Source organism: Dreissena polymorpha, chromosome 10 (assembly GCF_020536995.1).
Source record: "Dreissena polymorpha isolate Duluth1 chromosome 10, UMN_Dpol_1.0, whole genome shotgun sequence".
Classification (NCBI taxonomy): Eukaryota; Metazoa; Mollusca; class Bivalvia; order Myida; family Dreissenidae; genus Dreissena; species Dreissena polymorpha.
The window spans coordinates 76,159,852-76,181,710 of NC_068364.1; the positions used below are offsets into that span (position 1 = coordinate 76,159,852).

At 36.2% G+C, this 21,859-nt stretch overlaps 1 long non-coding RNA gene across 1 annotated transcript; it reads left to right on the top strand.

Annotated features, from left to right (window-relative positions):
* The first annotated feature begins 15,847 nt into the window (after window positions 1-15,847).
* On the top strand, window positions 15,848-20,684 carry LOC127847582 (uncharacterized). The gene is made up of 3 exons (XR_008034048.1): window positions 15,848-15,946; window positions 17,235-17,325; window positions 20,596-20,684. It is a non-coding gene; the product is annotated as an uncharacterized LOC127847582 (long non-coding RNA).
* Window positions 20,685-21,859: the final 1,175 nt, after the last annotated feature.

Below are 21,859 nucleotides of genomic sequence, written 5' to 3' on the forward strand. Positions count from 1 at the left end.
TATCAGTTGAGCACTGCTATTCTTAAATGAAATGTTTTAGCGCATGTTCGTGATAGTATTTCTTGATTGTGTCTAGAGTATTTTAATGTAAAAACTATTTTCAACAACATGCTAAAACAATAAATACTTCTACTTTTCATACGCCCGTTCAAAACGGGACGGATTATAAGATCACCCTTGGCGGGCGGCGGCGGGGAGGTCGGCGGCGTCCACAGCCGTGTCCGCTCTCTAATTCAAATAGTTTTCATTCGATCTTCACCAACTTGGTCAGAACTTCTATCCAGACAATATCTAGGTCGACTTCGAATATGGGTCATGCCAGGTCAAAAAATAGGACACGGGGTCACTTAGTGCATTTTAAAGATTTAGCATAGTGTTCGCTCTCTAATTGAAGTAGTTTTCATCCGATCTTCAACAAATTTGTCAGAAATTGTGTCTAAATGATATCTAGGTCAAGTACAAATATTAGTCATGACGGGTCAAAAACTAGGACAAGAGGTCACTTAGTGCAACACTGCAAAATCCCCTAATTTAAAAACATGGTTCAGCCTGAACACATGGACATATACGACCTTTTTACCGCAGAATTTTTATGTTAGGCAGTGTGCGCGAGCAATGGTTTTCAACTGAAGTCTCGAGGGTAAACAACTTCATTAACGTAACTTTTTACCCTAGTCCATTAGTTGTGATATCGCGCTACACTTGTTTCGCCGGTTTTCGTTCGTGCTTTCCACGATTTTTTGAAAATTTACAGTCGGCATTTTATTTACGGGTATTTGTTTTCATACCTCATGTATGCAATTAATTGAACGTACTTTGCAAATTTGACATTTGCGCTACTTTACAAAAAAAAACATAACTTTGCCTATCAAATGGTTAGTTATGACATATAAATATGTCATTTTGCCACCCAAATGGTAAGGTTATGTGTTGTTAACTTTTCAACTCTTCAAGTGGGCGTAGGTTAAATCAAACAAGGAAGTTATTTATCAAAAGCCTATGGATCATTTACCAAAATATATTTGCGACCGTGACAATGGGTAATACAACGCGCTAACGAACGATTGCCCTGTCCGCTATAAAGTCACGCAAGTTTTCCTGGTCTCAATAGCGGACAGGGTTGCTCCTGACCAACTGCTTTTGCCTCATATGGCATAAGACCCATTTTCTCATGACGCGGCTAAATTGTAATTTGTTTCACACTGGTGTGCTCGAGAAAATATAAAAAAAAACATGTTGATTAATAAACCTAATATTATGTATGAAAAACCACTTAACAAACGGAAATAGTACTACACGCATCTTTCTTAAAATCGCACAAGGAAGTTATTAACTGATCCCGAGACTTATCAAATACCACAATATCTGCTCCGAGCGGGTTGTAAATATAACAATCAACATGTGACATCAGCGTATACAGTTGCTGTACTATACGGTTAACTTTCCTAGTTTTAAATGCGATCCTGGTAGTAGTGAAGACATAGATCGTGTTTACAGTCATACATAAAGCACTCATCATCACCGTCATAGAAGCAACAGCATCATCAAGTGCAAGTGATGATGATGATGATGATGATGATGATGATGATTATGATGATTATAATTATGGTGATGATAATACTGATTATGGTGATGATTATGATGCTGCTGCTGCTGCTGATGATGATGATGGTGGTGGCGGCGATGATGATGATGATGGTGATGATGATGATGATGATGATGATGATGATCATGGTGATGATGATGATGATAATGATGATGATGATGATGATGATGATGATGATGATGATGATGATGATGATGATGATGATGATGATGATGATGATGATGATGATGATGATGATGATGATGATGATGATGATGATGATGATGATGATGATGATGAAGATGACGATGACGACGATGATGAGGATGAGGATGATTACGATGATAGGGTCAATGTCAGAGTTAGGGTTTTCAGGGTTGGAGGCAAATTGCGTAAAAGTTTGGGTTTTTTGCTGACAGGCTAATCAGAGACGACAATTCGCGCTTTTATTGTATTTTTAGTTGTTTGCTTGCGAACTACTAAGGTTACTACCACAAATTTCAACCCAGAGTTACCTTAAGGATTAAACACATATAAACTGGCAGCATATGCATTTTTAAAAAGTCCACTGTGTGCTTCATCAGAAACGTAGTATTTTTGCGCATAGGTCATTCACATTCTGAGGCTATTATTAATAAGAAAATCCGGAGATCAGGAAATTATTGCACGGCGTTGAAGTGTATTCTTTACAAAACATGTTTGTGTCATGAAAATAGTCTACTGCGTCTTACGATAAAATCGCATAACACAGCTCTCCATAAAGGTCACACAAAGGTCAGCCAATAGATGCATCCGCGAAGACGCAGCGTAAATATACAGAAAACCGTTAGGGCCATCGTGTTTACACATGAAATTCCAGAGGGCGACAATGCGATAGTGCGAGTGTACGATTTCGACAATGCGACAACGCAATAGTTCGATGGCGACAATTCAATAGTTATCGTACTGTCGTCATCGTATAATCGCATTGTCGCCATCGTTCTATCGCACTGTCGCCATCGTATTGTCGCACTGTCGCATCTTCTTCATCGTACTGTCGCATTGTCGCCATCGTACAATCGCACTTTCGCCATCGTATTGTCGCACTGTCGTCATAGTATTATCGCACTATCGCATTGTCGCAATTGTACTATCGCATTGCTGACTATCGCCTTGCGTTACACAAATTATTCTTATTGCAGAAACAAAATAGATGACTTTATAAAGATATACTTTGAAAGAGGTTACAGTTATAATGAAATTAATTTTTTTAAGTTATAAAATGGGTATTGATGTAAAGTATGCCGAACTGTTAAGTATTTTTAAAAGTGGCTCCATCTAGGAAAACAAACGATGTGCGCATGTGTACCGGAAGGCGATAGACGACAATGCGACAGTACGATGACGACAATGCGCCAGTGCAACAATACGATAGCGACAGTGCGATAGTTCGATGGCGACAATGCGATAATACGATGACGATAGTACGATAACGCGATAGTACCATGGCGACAATGCGATGATACCATGGCGACAGAACGAAAAAACTCATTGTCGTCGTCGTTCTATCGCGTTGTCGTACTCAGTCTGTCGTCATCGTATTATCGCATTGTCGCCATCGTAATTTCGCACTGTCGCCATCGTAGTGTCGCACTGTCGCATTGTCGTCATCGTACTGTCGCATTGTCGCCATCATACTATCGCATTGTCGCCATCGTACTATCGCACTATCGCATTGTCGCCCTCTGGATTTTAATGTGTAACCACGATGGCACCAACGGTATTCCTTATAAATAAAATACACACGAGCGCGCGCAGCACAGCAGCTGATGCTATTTACAAGCAATTTGAATAAGAGTCGATTCCTTATCAGATCAACGGAGAGAAAAACTGATAAACCCAATACCATTTTACTAAGTGATAAATAGATCCATAATTTCATTATGTATAGCAAAAAAATAAAATAAAAGAACAAATGTTTTGAATTAATATTAATATAAATTTCATTTCATTATTGTTTTATAATGATACGTAGTATGCTGTTTATTGAGGAAATCCTGACAATCGGAAATAATTTATCCATATTCGCTTAAACTAATAACACACATTTCACGCTGTGAATATGCGACTACAATTTCTCCTGTATTCTCAATTGCACTGGTGATAATACTATTCGGCGTAAATGCTGACTTTGAAATAAAATTCGAAAATTGACGCTCTGAAATAATTAAATTGAACATTATCGTGTATTTTTTCACTCTTTAGTCGCATATCCATCGCATGAAATATGTGTTATTATAGTCAAACCACACAATAGTGTTCGTAGAACAAAACACTATTGTAGATTATTCGTGTCTTCACATGTTTTTTAGGAGTTTATTTCTTCTTCATCGAAATATATAGTATGTCTTTATTTGATTAACAGATTTCTTTCGTCACATTCAAATCACACTTTCATAGCCTCGTCATGCGAAAATGGGTCTTTGGCGTTTTGGCCAGCGTAGCTCAAGCCAAGCCTGCGCAATTGGGCAGTCTGGTCAGAGGCGACGCTATCCGCAATAAAATCACGCAAGGTTTAATGGTCTCCTGACCAGACTGCGAGATGCACAGGCTGGGCTATAGCTATGAGGACCGCATATAGTATGATATCCATTTTCGCAAGACGCGGGTCTTTAAAAATAACATTGTGTATTGTAAATGACACATTTGAGCACAATGCTTTTCAATATAAAATTGAATTCAAACTGTGTAATTAATAGCAAACTGACAAATAAGGGCAGCCTAGTTCAGGAACGATTTCCAGACGGGCTGACCGAGTACAGCAAACATTTGTGGTTAGATAATTAAAATATTTCCCTCTTATTGTGACACAATACTCTTTCGATGGTTTTTTGTATTCTCATCTTGAACGAAAAATCATGTAATCAATGTTTATCGATAGACCATCGTGTCTTCCCCTGACGCTTATGCTGCATTTACATTATGTTCCCGGCAGCCACGGCAGTCCCGTTTGTCCGAAACGTATCGCGCCGTGTGACTGTTGCAATTTTTGATCTTTAATCCAAGCCTTCCTAGGTTGTGCCAAGTTTCCTCACGGTTTATCAAGGTATCCGTGACGTGCCGTCGAAGCGAAAACGCGGCCCTTCGACGGTGCGCTAAGTTTCATCCACGGTCTGCCACGGATGTATAAATGTTGCTTCAAGGTACGATGCGTTCTGTTAAGTTACCGCACGTTGTTTGCGTTTGTCCTGCAGATCTGATACGTTATACGCGTTTGTCATTAATTTGTCACGTTCTGTCAAGGTACCGTGCGGATCAAACGTGGACACGATTGTGCTCTCGGTATAAAAGAAAATTATCAAACAACAGTATTTATTATAACAAAATTATTCCAGTGAAATGAATGTGAACGACGAGGATGATTTTGTGTTTTCCTGCTTATTTGCAGCATTAATAAAATCGTCACGTTGTAAAGAGCTGAAAGAAGCACAAAGGTCCTGGAAAAGATGAAGAAGGACGCCAAGGTCCCTGTGGGTTCGTCCATGGCTATCGGAAGCTAGAAGGCAGCAGCAAGCGCACTTTAATGCATTTCTTACCAGGCAACTCCGCAACGAAGATATCAACAACTTTCAGAATTATCTGAGGATGCCCCCAGAACTATTCGGCGAGATCCTTGAAAAGATATCTTTAGTCATCTCAAGACAAGAAACGAAGTTTTGCTCTGCCCTTACACCTGGATTGAAACTGGCACTGACTCTGAGGCATTTGACTACAGGGGACAATTACTCGTCACTCTCCTATGCGCTTCGGTGCAGTAAGCAGCAATTTGTCATATGGTTCCTGAAGTATGCAGCGCTATTGCCCAGGCATACACAAACGAATTGTTCACAGTTCCTGTGACACCCGATGAGTGGAGATCTATCTCCCAGGAATTGGAAGACAAATGGAATTTGCCACATGCAGTTGGGGCTCTAAACGGGAGGCATGTTGCTATCAGCAAGCCACCATACACAGGTTCCCAGTACCACAACTATAAGGGATTTTACAGTATCCCTCACCTTGCATTAGTAGATGCCCAGTTTTGCTTCATATGGACGCAAGTCGGTGGAGTTGGACATATGTCTGATGCACAAATCTATAATGACTCCAAACTTTGTGAACATCTTGAACTGTCTGGAATAGGGTTCCCGCCACCATTCCCTCTTCCGAATGATGACCAGAATCAGGACATGCAATATTTTATTTAAGTAAAATTTGTTATTACCCTAAGTGTTGTTCTTTTCCTTGCGAATGCTACTCCTTCTGCTTCTTCTTCCTCATTTGTAAGGGGCGGATCAACAGGAGCAGCGGGTTCTTCTTGATGATGCGGTGGTAGGCATGGACTTTCAGGTTGCTCCTAAATTTGAGCGTCCTTTGCAGCGCGGGGAGCCTCTGTTCGGCGCCTTCTTGGTGGGATTATACTGATCGAGTGTTCAGACTGAAATGAAAGTTTCCTGAATAGCACGGCTGTATATTCATTCGGGTCTGCTCGCGTTATGTAGAGGTCATTTAAGGTGAGAAACTGGGTAAAACAGCTACCCCGAAAAAAAGCACATTAATGTTCTATACCGATCTTTATGACTACCTAATTCGTGAGTTAAAAGTATAAGTAAAAGTAAAAGTTAAAAATATAGCTCGCTTTTTATTTTTTTATTTATTTTCATCAATTATCATATTGTATAGTTTGAATTTTTATATGGTGTCAAAAAATATGAAGTTTTGTAAAGGGAATTTCCATCATGAAATTATATTCTTAATGTGATAGGTTTCGATATTCCAACAATATTCATTTTATATTATGGTGATTGCAAATTTTATTTTATATTAACTTGTTCTCATCATACAATTTTCATAATATTGTCCATGCTTTCAGAACGTCAAAAAAGGGACATGTTGCTGTTATTTTGTTCGGCGTAGCTGTATTAAGCCAGCTTTTCACCTTACCTGACTTTTGTAAGTGTCCAATAAAATTCAAATAAAATTTCCCGCGGCTAGGTACGAATGAATACACTTCATTTATTCCATTGGCTGATTTGAGTATACCACCAGAACATTGGAAACATATCCACGTCTTTGTAACACTGTTCTACTGCATGAAACAATTTTATCTCTAATGAAAAGGCTTAATAGATAGAACAGTTTTACACTCAATTCTCGACATCAATACAGTTTGTGCGTGCACCTTTTATTTTCAGAGATTTACCAGCGCAAAGGCGTTTATACTTAAAGGCTATGTTCTCATATTTAGTACTTACTTACATATTCCTGTCAACATGTAAACATGTAAAAGTATAAAGGGAAGTGGAAGCGAGGCCTCACTTTAATGGGTTGCATTTCAACCCGCGAGGTATCGAGTATATATACAGGTCATCACCGGAGTTCGCGGCCAGTAAAATAATCGTTATATAATACAGACGCTATATGTGAACTAGGTGACCTGGACTTTTCGTTAGACCAGAAATATGTTAAATGAAGATATTCAGCAATATAATTATGGTATGTCAATAATAGATTCGTATTGCGTTTTCAACAATATAATGCTAAATATTACTTTTTATTAATTTAACAATAATTATTCCACCATATTGACTTATGTATTAAGCATGAGCGCGATGATTCTCGATACTGTTAATAATCGAATCAAATGGCAATGCCCGACAAACCACTAAAACAGGTTTGTTCGGAGAACGCGCCTATAAATACGGATACTCCGCGTGTGGCCGGTTGACTCGTATGATTTAATTTCACTTCCATTCTTCTTTTGGTTTTCTGTTTTGTTTCTATAGGTTTATGACCAGCAATATGTAATAATGTAAAAAAAGGCCGCGAAAACTCCGCGTAACATCCCGTACTGCGTGTGATGCAGCTAAGAACTGCACAGAAAAAAGACATTCACTAACCTTGATCTCATTCATTGAACTATCAACGCCGTATATCTTTTTTTGAAGATATTTCTTGTCTAAGTTATCTCTATAAGATCAATAGGATGATAAAGAGTGCACAGACATCTCGACCTGTGCGTTCAGAAACACTCTTTATAAATTTGAATGGGTTGTGTATACATGTGTACTTCAAACTTGCGATTTAAAAAACGATATCTTAATTTTGAAAATGAGTTGCGTCAAAGGTTATGCAATAGCGAGCAACTTCAGTGCCTTCAGCGCTTTGATTTTTTTAAAGGAAGACTCTTCTTGACAAAAATCCAGTTTAGGTGGAAAATGTCGTCCCTTATTAGCCTTTGGTGACTGCAAAGGCTTTTCCGGGACGACACTTTTCGCACATGCATTTAACCCCCTTGTCACAGATCGAGGCACATATAGAAAAGCGACGTTGTAGTTAAAGACTCACAAATATAATACATTAAACGCTTAAACAATTCATTAAAACACAGTTTCTTTTGTTGCTGCTGGTTCTGCCGTTTTTTCCTATTATTGTATTCATTCTTGTGTTGTTGCAGCAGCTGCTTCTGTTGTCGTTGACTATGTACGTTACGATAATTGCTACTACATGGTACTTGTGCATCGTATAACACGTCTTGTGCATCATACATGCGCATCGTTTTGCAATGCTTGTACATCGTATAGCACTTCTTGTGCATCGTAATCAACCGGTTGATTGTTATCCGACCTTCCAATAGTAAACAAAGAAAGGTCCGTATAGCGTTACTGTCTCTTAACTCATAGTTTTGGAGTTGCTTGTTAAATTGTCAACCTGTTTCGATTATATTAAGTTTAAAAATGAGTATATTATTGATTTTCTGATTATGCATGTTTGGGACTAGCTCACGCTTTATAATTACGATGCAATGTGCATTAAGTTTAATTACTTTTAATATACATGTTAAGAAAATCGAAATATGCGATGTCGAAATAACGAGAGTTGACAGTTCTCTGTGTATCTTTTTGAGATAAACAATATTCTGAACATACAAAATGATCAAATGCGATCTTCCGCACAGCTTATACCATATCACGACCTCAACAACACTGCGTCTTAAAGAGACCTCTATTCATAGATTGCCGAATTGTCAATTTTCCGAAAACAACCCAAGTTCATAAGTGTGAATTAAAGACCGAAATGATACTATTGACATAAAAATACACAATAAATAGAAGATATCATTAGTTGACGTTCAGAATATTAATGATCTTTTTGTTAAGCAAAACTATGTAATTATGTAAATATTTGGAATGTTTCAGTTCTTTTCGTTGAAATTGTTCATAAATGACAACATGTGCCAGTGGATCGTTTTTACTTCTCGTTACAACAGCTGACAACACGTTTATACAAAGTTAGAAATATACGCTTATGAGTACATGTCGGAATGATCGAGCGGTAACGGTGTAGGCTTATGATCCTGGGACCCGAGTTCGATGCACAGATTACTGCAACTTGTTTCTTTTCTTACATATTTATTTCTGGCCATTATACTCACAATTTTAGCACATGTGCTATAATCTGCTCAGACCAGACAACTAATTACACGATTCTAAATATTTTCTGTGAACACGATCCTTGAACTAAAATATTACCTACATCCTTTATTGAATGAAACGCTACCAATGTGCAACAAGAGTATTACCCAGTTACGATAAATAGGTTGGAGTTTAATGTCAATTTAATAAATGATAACTTTCAACGAAAATATCAATTTTTGGAGCAGAATGAGGAAAATATAAATGTTTCCACATTCATCTTATCTGAAATTGTTTACTTTGCTCTCAACTACTACACTCATTGTTGATGTAAGAGCTGTATATTTATTTAAGTGTTCATAAAACGTAACTAAAGAGAACATTATTTGATCACATTTAACATCTATTTTATTGTCTGCATTTGTGAATTCAGAAGGATATATATATATAGGAGAAGAGGTATGTATACATATTTAAATAACACACACATATTTATTTTAAAGTAACATAAATTTCTTCTTCTTCTTCTTCTTCTTCTTCTTCTTATTATTATTATTATTATTATTAATATTTTATTTTTTTATAATATTAATATTTATGTTATAATTATAATTATGATTATTATTATTTCTGCTACCACTACCACGACCACGACCACAGCAACTACCACAACCACCACTCCCACTTCCCCTACCACTATCACTACCACTACCACCACCACCACTACCACTACCACCACTACCACAACACAACCACTAGCACTACTACTAGTAGTAGTACTACTACTACTACTTTTATTACTACTACTACTTTTACTACTACTACTACTACTACTACTACTACTACTACTACTACTACTACTACTACTACTACTACTACTACTACTACTACTACTACTACTACTACTACTTCTACTACTACTACTACTTCTACTACTACTACTACTACTACTACTACTACTACTACTACTACTACTACTACTACTACTACTACTACTACTACTACTACTACTACTACTACTACTACTACTACTACTACTACTACTACTATTGCTACTACTACTACTACTACTACTACTACTACTATTACCACGACCGCCACTACTACCCCCACTACTACCACCACTGCTACTACTACTACTACTCTTAAACGGTGCCTATACCACGTGACTTTTTAAGATTTGTGTTGGGAGAAAAAAGCGCGACCCAGTTAAATTTTTTAATGATGTCTTTTTAAAATATCTCACCATTTTTAAAGGGATAAAGTGGAGAGCCCGCTCATTTGTGAGAGTTTTCTATAGGTATCATGATATTTTCAACAAATCAATATTTGTCAGTAAAGTTCAACGGCGCTTTTGTAATATGAAGTCCCCACACTGATCCGACATTTTTCTAACCATTAAAAAGGCGCGGTTGCACTTTACTGAAAAAATACTTATTTGTTTAAAAAGCGAAGACGTGCGCACGCGATAGCTATTACGTGTGCACGAGTTGGCTATGACCTGCACACGCGATAGATATTACATGCGCGCGCGATAGCTATGACATGCGCATGCGATAGCTATGACATGGCACGCAATGGCTATGACGTGCGCACGCGATAGTTATGACGTGCGCATGTCATAGCTGACCAAAAAGAAAAGGTATCAGATCAGACCAGGTAGCGTGTGCGATAGCAATAATTGACCAATTAAACTTGTAGAAATGCCAGCCATTTTGTAACTAGCGCACTGAGTATATTGTGTGTTTTTATAACGAATTATATCTTTTCCCGGCTTTTCAATCCTATTTAAAACAAATCACTAAGTATTAACATTTAAAAAAATGGCTTTTTTGATACCTTTTCTGACTGGTAAGCTATCGCATATGCACGTCATAGCTATCGCGAACGCATCTCATAGCTATCGCGTGTGCGCGTCATAGCTAGCACGTGCGCACGTCATAACTATCACGTGCGCACGTCATAGCTATCGCGTGCGCACGCCATAGCTATCGCATGCGCACGTCATAGCTATCGCGTGCGCACGTCATAGCTATCGCGTGCGCACGTCATTGATTTCGCGTGCACACGTCATAGTTATCGCGTGCGCACGTCATAGCTATCGCGTGCGCACGTCATAGAGACCGTTAAATAAAATATTTCCTATGTCCCCTTTATGCCACCGATATAGTTTTTATCATACCACCGCTTTGATATCTGCCTGATATAACGTTGTCTGATAAATGTTTTTATATCATGGTCAACAGGAAGTTCTTATATCAGTCATGTGGGGAGGATGGTCATATTACTCGGAATCAACTTTAAAGTAATCATTTTAAGTAAAATCGAATTAGATTTAACAAGACAAACAATTTGATACCAAGATATAATATATTTTAAACACAAAGTGCAACGCAAACAGCAAAAAATAAATATTTTTTACAAATATTAAGCCGCATGCTCACAGGACGCCATTATTCACACGTCAAACGACAAAAGTCATAGCTATCGCGTGCGCACGTCATAGCTATCGCGTGCGCACGTCATAGCTATCGCGTGCGCACGTCATACCTATCGCATGCGCACGTCATACCTATCGCGTGCGCACGTCATACCTATCGCGTGCGCACGTCATACCTATCGCGTGCGCACGTCATACCTATTGCGTGCGAACGTCATACCTATCCCGTGCGTATGTCATACATATCGCATGCGTACGACATAGAGACCGTTAAATAAAACATTTCCTATGTCCCCTTTTTGTCACCGTAGCGTAGGTCTCGTGTATGTCACGATATATTTTATGAAGAAGTTCAGGACGTATTTTCCGTGTATTCTACGATATATTTTATGAAGAAGTGCAGGAAGTAGTTTTCGTGTATGTCACGATATATTTAATGAAGAAGTGCAAAGCGTAGTTATCGTGTATGTCACGATATATTTAATGAAGACATGCAAGGCTTAGTGGTCGTGTATTTCAAGATAAATTTAATGAAAAAGTGCAGGGTGTAGTTTTCGTGTATGTCACGATATATTTAATGAAGAAGTGCAGGGCGTGGTTTTCATGTATGTCACGATATTTTTTTGAAGAAGGTCATGACGTAGTTTTCATGTATGTCACGATATATTTATTGAAGAAGTGCAGGGCGTATTATCGTGTATGTCAGGTTATATTTAATGAAGAAGTGCAGGACGTAGTTTTCGCGTATGTCACAATATATTTTATGAAGAAGTGCAGGACGTAGTTTTCTTTTATGCCACGATATATTGAAAGAAGAAGTGCATGACGTTGTTTTCATGTATGTCACGATATATGTTTTGAAAAAGTGCAGGGCGTAGTTTTCGTGTATGTTACGATATATTTTATGAAGAAGTGCAAGGCGTAGTTATCATGTATGTCACGATATATTAAATGAAGAAGTGCAAGGCCTAGTTTTCTTGTATGTCACGATATATTTAATAAAGAAGTGCATGCCGTAGTTTTCATGTATGTCACAATATATTTTATGAAGAAGTGCAGGGCGTAGTTTTCTTGTATGTCACGATATATTTTATGAAGAAGTGCATGCCGTATTTTTCTTGTATGTCACGATATATTTTTTTAAGAAGTTCAGGGCGTAGTTTTCATGTATGTCACGATATATTTTATAAAGAAGTGCAAGGCGTATGTTTCATGTATGTCACGATATATTTTTTAAGAAGTTCAGGGCGTAGTTTTCATGTATGTCACGATATATTTTATAAAGAAGTGCAAGGCGTATGTTTCATGTATGTCACGATATATTTTTTAAGAAGTTCAGGGCGTAGTTTTCATGTATGTCACGATATATTTTATAAAGAAGTGCAAAGCGTATGTTTTATGTGTGTCACGATATATTTTTTTAAGAAGTTCAGGGCGTAGTTTCCGTGTATGTCACGTTATATTTAATGGAGAAGTGATGGGCGTAGTTTTCGTGTATGTCACATTTTTTTTTAGAAGTTCAGGGCGTAGTTTTCATGTATGTCATGATATATTTTATAAAGAAGTGCAAGGCGTATGTTTCATGTGTGTCATGATATATTTTTTTGAAGAAGTTCAGCGCGTAGTTTCCGTGTATGTCACGTTATATTTAATGAAGAAGTGCTGGGCGTAGTTTTCGTGTTTGGCATGATATTCTTTGCCTTTAACTTTTTGGATTACATTTTAGATACATCATTATTCATTGGTAGTTCTGCGCATCAACAAAAAAGCTTTTGAGTAAGGTTGCGTATACTATGTAGAAAATCGAAGCGTAAGTTTCGTGCATGTCGCAATATTCTTTGCAGAGTTATTTGCTCTTTAACTTGGATACAGTTTGGATACTTACAAAACAGTAGATGTGTACGAAATGTGTCGCGAAAAGTTTTCCATTGGTCAAAACAAACTTAATTTATTTTTTGTTTAAATTCACCTAGATTTAACAGATACTTAGGCTTCCTTTCCTTTTTTTTTCAAACGTAACATAAACCATTTTGGTTAAAGCCGAACGCTCGTTTACATGTCAACTGAAAAAAAAATTAAGAAATCCCTCAGTACATCGGCACTAACCATTGAACGATGAGTGTCACCGACATTCTAAATCTTATAGAATTACATGTCATATTGCTGTCTCAAAATAGGTCCGATAAGCATTATTTAACTTGATAACTTGATTAAAGACTATAATAAAATGCAGAGAAGCCTTAACTTTGTTTTGCAAGATAATAAATATATTATAAATGGAAGTAGTTATGTGGTTGATCATTTTCAAAAAAAGGAGGCATTCTGCCATGACAGCGCATTAAATGTGTAAACGAAGTTAACAAATGCAGCTCATATGTGAAAATGTCACTTTCGTCATCAATATAGACATCGATACCACTAAACATAACCTTAGAACGATTAAATGACCAAATACCTTTTACTATTTCGTATCGAAACATAATATCCGAGTTTCTAATTGAAGTGGTTTGTCGTCAAAGCTGCCATATGATACATAAATTGAGTTTATAACTGGTAAGTTTGCAAATAAGCAAATAAACAATACAGAAGCTCAATTATGCTGAATCTTGTGAGCGATATAAAGCCTTATTGAATATTGCATTAACATTTTAAAGTTTGCGTTACAATTGTAGACACAACGACAGGAAATCACAGTTTCGCGTGGAAGGCATGACTCAGTTCAGACTACCGTCTTTTATAACCGGAAAGATTGCAGTTGTCCTACTATGCTGGCTTCTTAGTTAGACATGATACTATACATAAATATATTAATGTATGTTAGTGTATATTGACAGTACCCCTGGCTTCTTAGCCGAGCTATGGTAGTAGATCTATATATTTTCAGCATTTGTTTCAGGTTAGTAATGAACATAGTAACTGTAGTTGTTTTTTGTTTCACCTTTTGTATGTCAATGTTTGACTTAAGCAGCTTGTTAAAAAACATGATTCAATTCAACAATCGCTTTCTTCACTGATTTCACATTGAATATCTATAAACTATAGATGTTAGTTGTGTTTGATTTCATTTTTTGTGTATTCTTGTTTTGTGACATAAATAATAAGCGAGATACATGAACATAAACTAAGCTCTAAAACAGACCAGAAATTTAATTCTGAGGTAAAAACGTACGTGAATAACAAAGAACGTTGTGTTGTCCGATTTTGTAAGTTTACAGACCTGGCCTTATGTAGTTGCGTAAAGTGTTTTCCCAGTAGTCTCTGCGGTCCACACCGGCTTATCAGGGACGACACTTTCCACTTTTATGGAATGTTTAGTCAAAAGAAAGTATCTTCGATGTGAAAATTCAGTCTATGCGGAAAGTGTCGTCATTGATTAGTCAAAAAGAACTGCACATGCTTATATATGACAACACTTTACGTACATGCATTGAACCCAGTGTTTCCAGACGGCGGCTTATTTAATCAATATTCATTGTTAACTTCTGTCTTCATTGGTTCAAGCCATTAATATTTGAGTGTTTTTTTGCTTTAGCATTAAACAAAGAAAGTGGTGCTAGTAAGTGTCCACAAAGGGGGAAAGTGATTAATAATATCTCTACCATTCAACACTCTCAATACATGGCAATGTCAAGACCCTTTTCCATATACATTGGTTCAATGATCCATTAATAATATGTGATATACTTTGTTTGTTAAATTTATTACCTGTATTACTGTAAGTGTAATGCTGTGGTTGATATTTATATTAATATAAGAGAAGTGAGTTTCCTTTTAATATTTTATTTAAACATGTAAGTTACTATGTTTGGTTTGCCATATGACAGCATGTCCGTGGATAAAACTCGTTGCGAACAAAAACCAGACAAGAACAACAACAATAATATTTCAATATAAAAATGTGTTTGTCTTTAGTTGCGATGAGTGTGTCAAAAACAACTGTACGTGTCCATTTTTGGGCTTGTGCACACCTAACAATGCATCATGTAGTGTTCAATCGGGGAAAGATACTTCTCTGGCAGTAAGTTCAGTTCATAATTAAGTGTATTGTTTTCAATATATATACCTAATTGTTGTACTAATTCTTTATTGGCGAAATTTGTATTCCTTAACTTAATCAAAGCTGTGAACTGGTGATCCGGATATATATTCATTTGTTCGTGTAAATGAAATCAGGGTCTGCAATTGACATTTGTGTTGTGTGCAGTATGCACAGTTGCTAAAACATATTATAGTGCAGTATCAATTATTGTGTTTAAGAAATAGTAACATGCAACGGGCGAGTATTGTGTTATATGTAATTAAAACTTACTATTTCTTATGAATATACTCAAACCAGTTTGAAAGAACATTAAACAAAAATAACGACAGCTTTTGTTTTATCGTATATAGGGAAACATAACGACCTGTGCTGACTATGACCATGAAAAATATGTTCCGACTGGGGTACCTCAACAAATAAGAATCCCGATACAAATCACCATGAAAAATGTACGCAATTCTATATAAACACATTATGAATCAAATTTAATGAATGTAAAATATCAACTGCATAATCAAACAAGTTTAATTGCGTTTTAATCGTATACAAACGTTAAACGATTGTTGTTTACCTGTTGTTGTTTTTTCCAGAATGTCACTTTCAGGCTGTTCATGTTTAACTCCGAAAAAACGATACCATTAATTGTAATGTCTCCAAGCAGGATCCAACCTATCATGTGCAAGTATGTATGCTCCCGTACTTTAACCACAAATCAAATCATATTCAAACGTATATCTTGGCATGTTTGGCCATTGGCACATTGGCTATCTGTTGTCTTGGTAAAGTGTTGAAACCAGGAATATGTGCAGTGTCTTTTTTGAGCATCGGCTTTGATGATTTTAATTTGAGTACGGGCATCTCACCCTAAGGTCGTATCAGATCCGTACAAAAATCCATTTAATAAGTCGAGCTTAAGGTTTGACTGTCGAAAGGCATGTGAAGGTTCTAGTTACAAGAAATCCGATCTATATCTGACTGGCCTGTACATTTCTAAAAATGTAGTTTTTCCGTTGTGTCTATGTCCGACTTAACGTCGGATTATTAATCTGTTCCACAATTATTTCGTTTGAATAATACTTTCTATTACGTGATATATAAATAAACACAATTTCATTGGCATAGACAGAACATTTAATATACTCGAAAGTCCGGTTACAAAGTTAACACACAACACAAGCTACTTTAACATATTATATCTTGTATGACTTTGGTATTTGCTGTAATCTTAAGTGTGTGTTGAATTTCATTGTTGGGCTTTTGCTGTCAATGTAATATGTTTTATTATTTGCTTGCAATGGAAAAAGTTCATGTGAATCATGTTGTTTGGTTTTCATCCTGAAGAAAACGTGATAATGTAATAAAGAAATCATTGCCTAGTGGACCACTGAACATGACAAGATATTCACCGGAATTAAAATGAAATTAATATTTAACTCGTCTTACGCGTCGGTCAATATAGCATGCTTCTGGTGAACATCACATTATATTCAAAGGCCCACTAGTCAATATTTGTAAAATTTTGTTGTTCTTTAACGATGGTTCTTTTACTGCCATGGCAGACCTATTGCGTTTTAGTAAAATTCATAATACTTCAACTTCACAAATAAATAATAAGCAACACAGCCGATGTTCGATGTTTGATTCACATGACCCAGTTATATTCAATAAATATGACAGACTGATCATTATTTTTTATCTTTATAACAATAATCATATGTTTACATTTTTACTTTACAGCTAGTGACAAATGAAAATAAAACCGTCTACCATGTAGAATTGCAGTCTTATAATCAAACACATTGGATATCGACAGAATACAACACAACAGGTAAAGAAGTTCTGTGTATAACGTCAATGCCTGTAAAGAGATGGGAGCCATTAGATTTGTATAGAAAGTCTTAATATAAGTTTTTCTTTGGTCACTGTCGTGCAATATATTTAAATTATAACGTCAGGCCTGGTGTTGGTTATTTCTGTACACACGTTTTGTTTAATAAATTCAGTGCCCATATATAGATCATTAGTAATATTTCTTATAATTCTACTAAATGGTTAAAGTACTGTTTGGATCAAGTTTTGGCAAACAGGGCTGGACAGACAAAAGCATTGATTTATGCCTCCGACTTTGTGGGGACAAAAATATGTATACATAGTTTGTGCAATGATATATTTTTGCTACAAGATTAACAGCAAAATATGTATAAGTTTATACTTTTATAACTTTGTTTAACACAATTTCGAATTATTTACCTCGTGAAGATAAAGGTCAACGACCTGTATCCCCCAGAAGAAGTTCTCGCTTGATTCGTGCCTTTCGCTTGGCTGCATTCTAAATGGAGATGTAATTTTTCTTTCACACACTTTCATGATTGCTGCGATGTATTTTCAACTATAATATTCCATTTGAGATTAGGGATGGAATTATTTTAAATAATTTGTTTTTATTAAATAACTTACACGTACAAATAATTGAATTATAACAAAATTAAACAGGAAGTTGATCCGACTTGCGCTTTCTGCGTTTTTGGTCTGTTTTCCCAGTGTTCGTGGAAGCCTTTTTAGTTTTAGAGGAACTTAGAGCCGCGTTATCTTTATCGTGTATAAGCAGCTCCTCGGTAAACGACTCTTCCGTAATTGCCTTTCCACCTAGTTTGGTTTGTGTGCCTTTTGCTTTTTTGAAGGTAAGAGGAATTACAGAAGCGCGTAATCTTGTTTTAATCCTTCAACAATATGAACTTTACACAGCTTTTTTCAGATTGAAGTTCCATTTATTTGAGTAGATGTTATGTATCTCGGAGGTCTTTTCTTTGATACTGCTTATCTGAAGGACTACCTTGAGGCGACACGGGAAAATGTCCTTTTATTCTGAATCCCGCAACCATATTGGCTGGGATCATGGCCTTTAGATATGCGCTACAAAACATATTAGCCATAAAATACTTCGTCACCGTTCTATCACTGCTCTCCTCTTGAGGAAGCAATACAGTCAGGTAATGAATAATGTCTTATTAGTAGAACGCTTGCAAATGTGCTGCCGAATTCCCTGCCAGGTGCTAAATATGTGTGTAGCCATATCCGAGCTAGGAATGCTTTCTAGGTGATCAATCAAACCAGATTTCTCTTATTTTGAAAATATCAAATCAGATCCCAGACCAATGTTAGAGTGATCAACTTTGACTTTATGCGGCCTCTCAATGTTTGAACAGCCACATTAAAGTGGCCTTTTCACAGATTTTGGCATATTTTGAACTTTGTCATTAAATGCTTTATATTGATAAATGTAAACATTGGCTCTTAAAAGCTCCTGTAAAAAATCAAGAATAAAATTAAAAAAAGGAAATAAAAGTAGCCGGTACCAGGGCTCGAACCAGTGACCCCCGGAGTCCTGGAGTTAGTCTGAAGTAAAAACGCATTAGCCATATCGGCTATTCCGCCGGGTATACACATTTTAAGTATTTTATACCTTATATAAAAAAAATAATGGACAAACCATGTAACCGGTGTCAAAAAAAATGAACAGTCATCGATTTGACATAAAAAACTTTTCTAACCCTGAATTTTCAACTTTGGTCGCATCACATTTTAATGAAGATCACCACAGCGCAAATGACTTTTCCTTCATGCCAATTGATGTTGTTAATAACAACATAGATCGTCTATGTAAATAAACTTACTATATACATAAACTTAAAACATTACACACTGATGGTATGAATAACAAAGTTCTTTTTAACATAAAAGACTAGCTCTTCAATTTAATTAAGCTTACTTTTGTTTTTTCCTATTAGTATTTTTATATATAATTTTATAGGAAATTGTCTATTCTTGAATCCGAAAGTTAAGCTTAATTTAATTAACGTTCATTTTATTGACGTACATTTTCCCGCATTTTAATGTATGTTAAGTCAATGACGTAACATCCGCTTTCTGTTATTATTTGTTTTATCCTGATGAAGGCGTAAGCCGAAACGTTGATAAAAAAGAAAAGAAAAATATGTGTTTTTGTTGGATTTATCATACTATACCTTATATAAGCAATCTTCGTAGTTTCGTCAATTTAAACGACAACAACAGAACTCTCCAAATTATTCAATCGTTTCGCGTTGCAACGTTTTATAATTTTTAGGTTTTCAAATCGTCAAAAGATAATATAATGACTATATTGGACTATGGTAAATGTTCAGTAATACTGTTTCCTCACAAATATCATGACTTAAACGAAAATTTGCGAATCTGATACAACTGTTTTCAATTTTGTCAATTTACCAAACTGTAAAAAAATCCCTTAAAATATAAACGCAGCCCTTTTAACTGGCAACCCTTTTCACTTTTACCGCAACATAAGCGTTTTGTTGAAGAATCTGGGCAGTATATGCGGTATTTTGTACATGGTAATTTGGTAGTTTTCGGCCTGAAACAAGTATTTGTATTAAACCAGACGACATATATACGGTTTTGGGAACAGTCAACAAATAAAAGATTCCGGAAACGATTAAAACATGTTAATTTAAATTGAATTGATTTGTGCGCCATGCATATTTTTTAAGGTGAAAAACAGTATCCCGTTGAGTACTTTTTAGTGCGCTCTGCAATCAATACATAGTAAAAAAAATGCATTGAAAATACGTCAATATAATGGCCGCTTGTATACATAGTTTATTGTTTTAAGCGTTGGTTCCTTATATTGCGATAATACTCGATTAACTGACCGTGTTTACCATAATTTATGCAGTTTCTACATGTTATGTGGGTTTGTAAAGCTCATTTCCACGGGAACATTGTCAGCAGTTGTAAAAGCTTGATCAACGGAATCAAATTCGAACATGAGCAGTATGTGGTGCCAGCGAAAATGACATATTGAATTAAGCACGAATCCGATGCACGAAATCATGAGACCGAGGAATAGTCATGCTTCTACTTATTTACCTTATGTGCACCTTCGTAGATTTTTTTGTTATCTAATCTTATATTTGTGTGCAATAAAGTCATACAGGTTATGGAAAAACACAAATGCTTTATAAATCACGAAAGATGTTTCTAAGTTGAAAAAAGACGCTGCATAATATAATTACATTGTTTATTTGGTGTATGTTTACAGTTACTGTCTACAATTGTTCCAAGTTGGGTGAGCTAGGCTGTAACTACTGACAGTCACTGAACACAAACATGTATGAATGTGCATGGGACAACGCAAATTGATGCACGTTTAATGATACAGTTGGTGAATTCAAGTACCATGTACCTTGCCCGTCTCCCATTAGTGACGGGGTATGAATGTAACTTGGCTTTTGTCAAATTTACTATATTTTGATAATAAAAGTTGGAACTAACCTTAATATAATCAATTCTCCATAGTTGTATCGGTCTGTTATCTGCGTTGTTAAAGGTGTTTTATTTGGTCACTTATGTTGAAGCTATTTTATGCACATGTATGAATATTTTGGTATATGTAGAATATATATTAAATGCAGTTTAGAGTAACAGTTTGCATATGTCAATTATTTGGAAGTGAAAAACGATACATGTTTTGATATAATTTTATAGTGTTGATCATCGATAGCTAAGCACGATAACCTGTAGTATAAACACTGATTTGTATAAGGATTGTTATGATAAACGTGTTTTATCATGCTTTACAATTTCATGGCACTTCAGATTTCAACAAAAGATGGTCCATGGAGTGGTACAGCGATTGTGGCATTGACTGGTAAAGAGTTTGGTTTAGAAACTGACAACATTACCGAAGTGTGGTACAGTGATTGTGACATTGACTGGAAAAGAGTTTGGTTTAGAAACTGACAACATTACCGAAGTGATAGTGTCTGGTAAATCTGTATCACATGTAGCTGCCAACAACATATATGCTTCTGTTGGTCCTCCAGACTTTATGCTGCAAGTACGAATCGGGTATGTATGCAGTCATCAGTGTATATTGTTGTCAGACAATCTAGTACAGCTAGTTGGTTGCTACTGGAGGATATTTGTTTGTGTTTGATGCGTTATATAATCCATGGGAAGGGATACAATTATTGTGTTGATGATCGTGCACAAAACCACATACATTTGTTTGGACTAGTACCCAAACGCGTCCGTACTTGGTAATAATCGTTATCGATCACAATTCAAACGGCAACAACTGTTTACTGTAAGAGTTATCTAATTGGCTGTCATTTCCGTTATGTACTTTGATAAGGATAAAGAAAATCCCTGACCGATGTGCAAAAATATACCGATTTATGTACATTATAAATATCGCAAATCTACGTGGAATCGAGAAACGTGTTATTGTTTTGTAAATGCCGTCCGCGCTTCCTTCATTTTAGCGGTTTAAACTTAATACAACCATTACATTATAACAATGT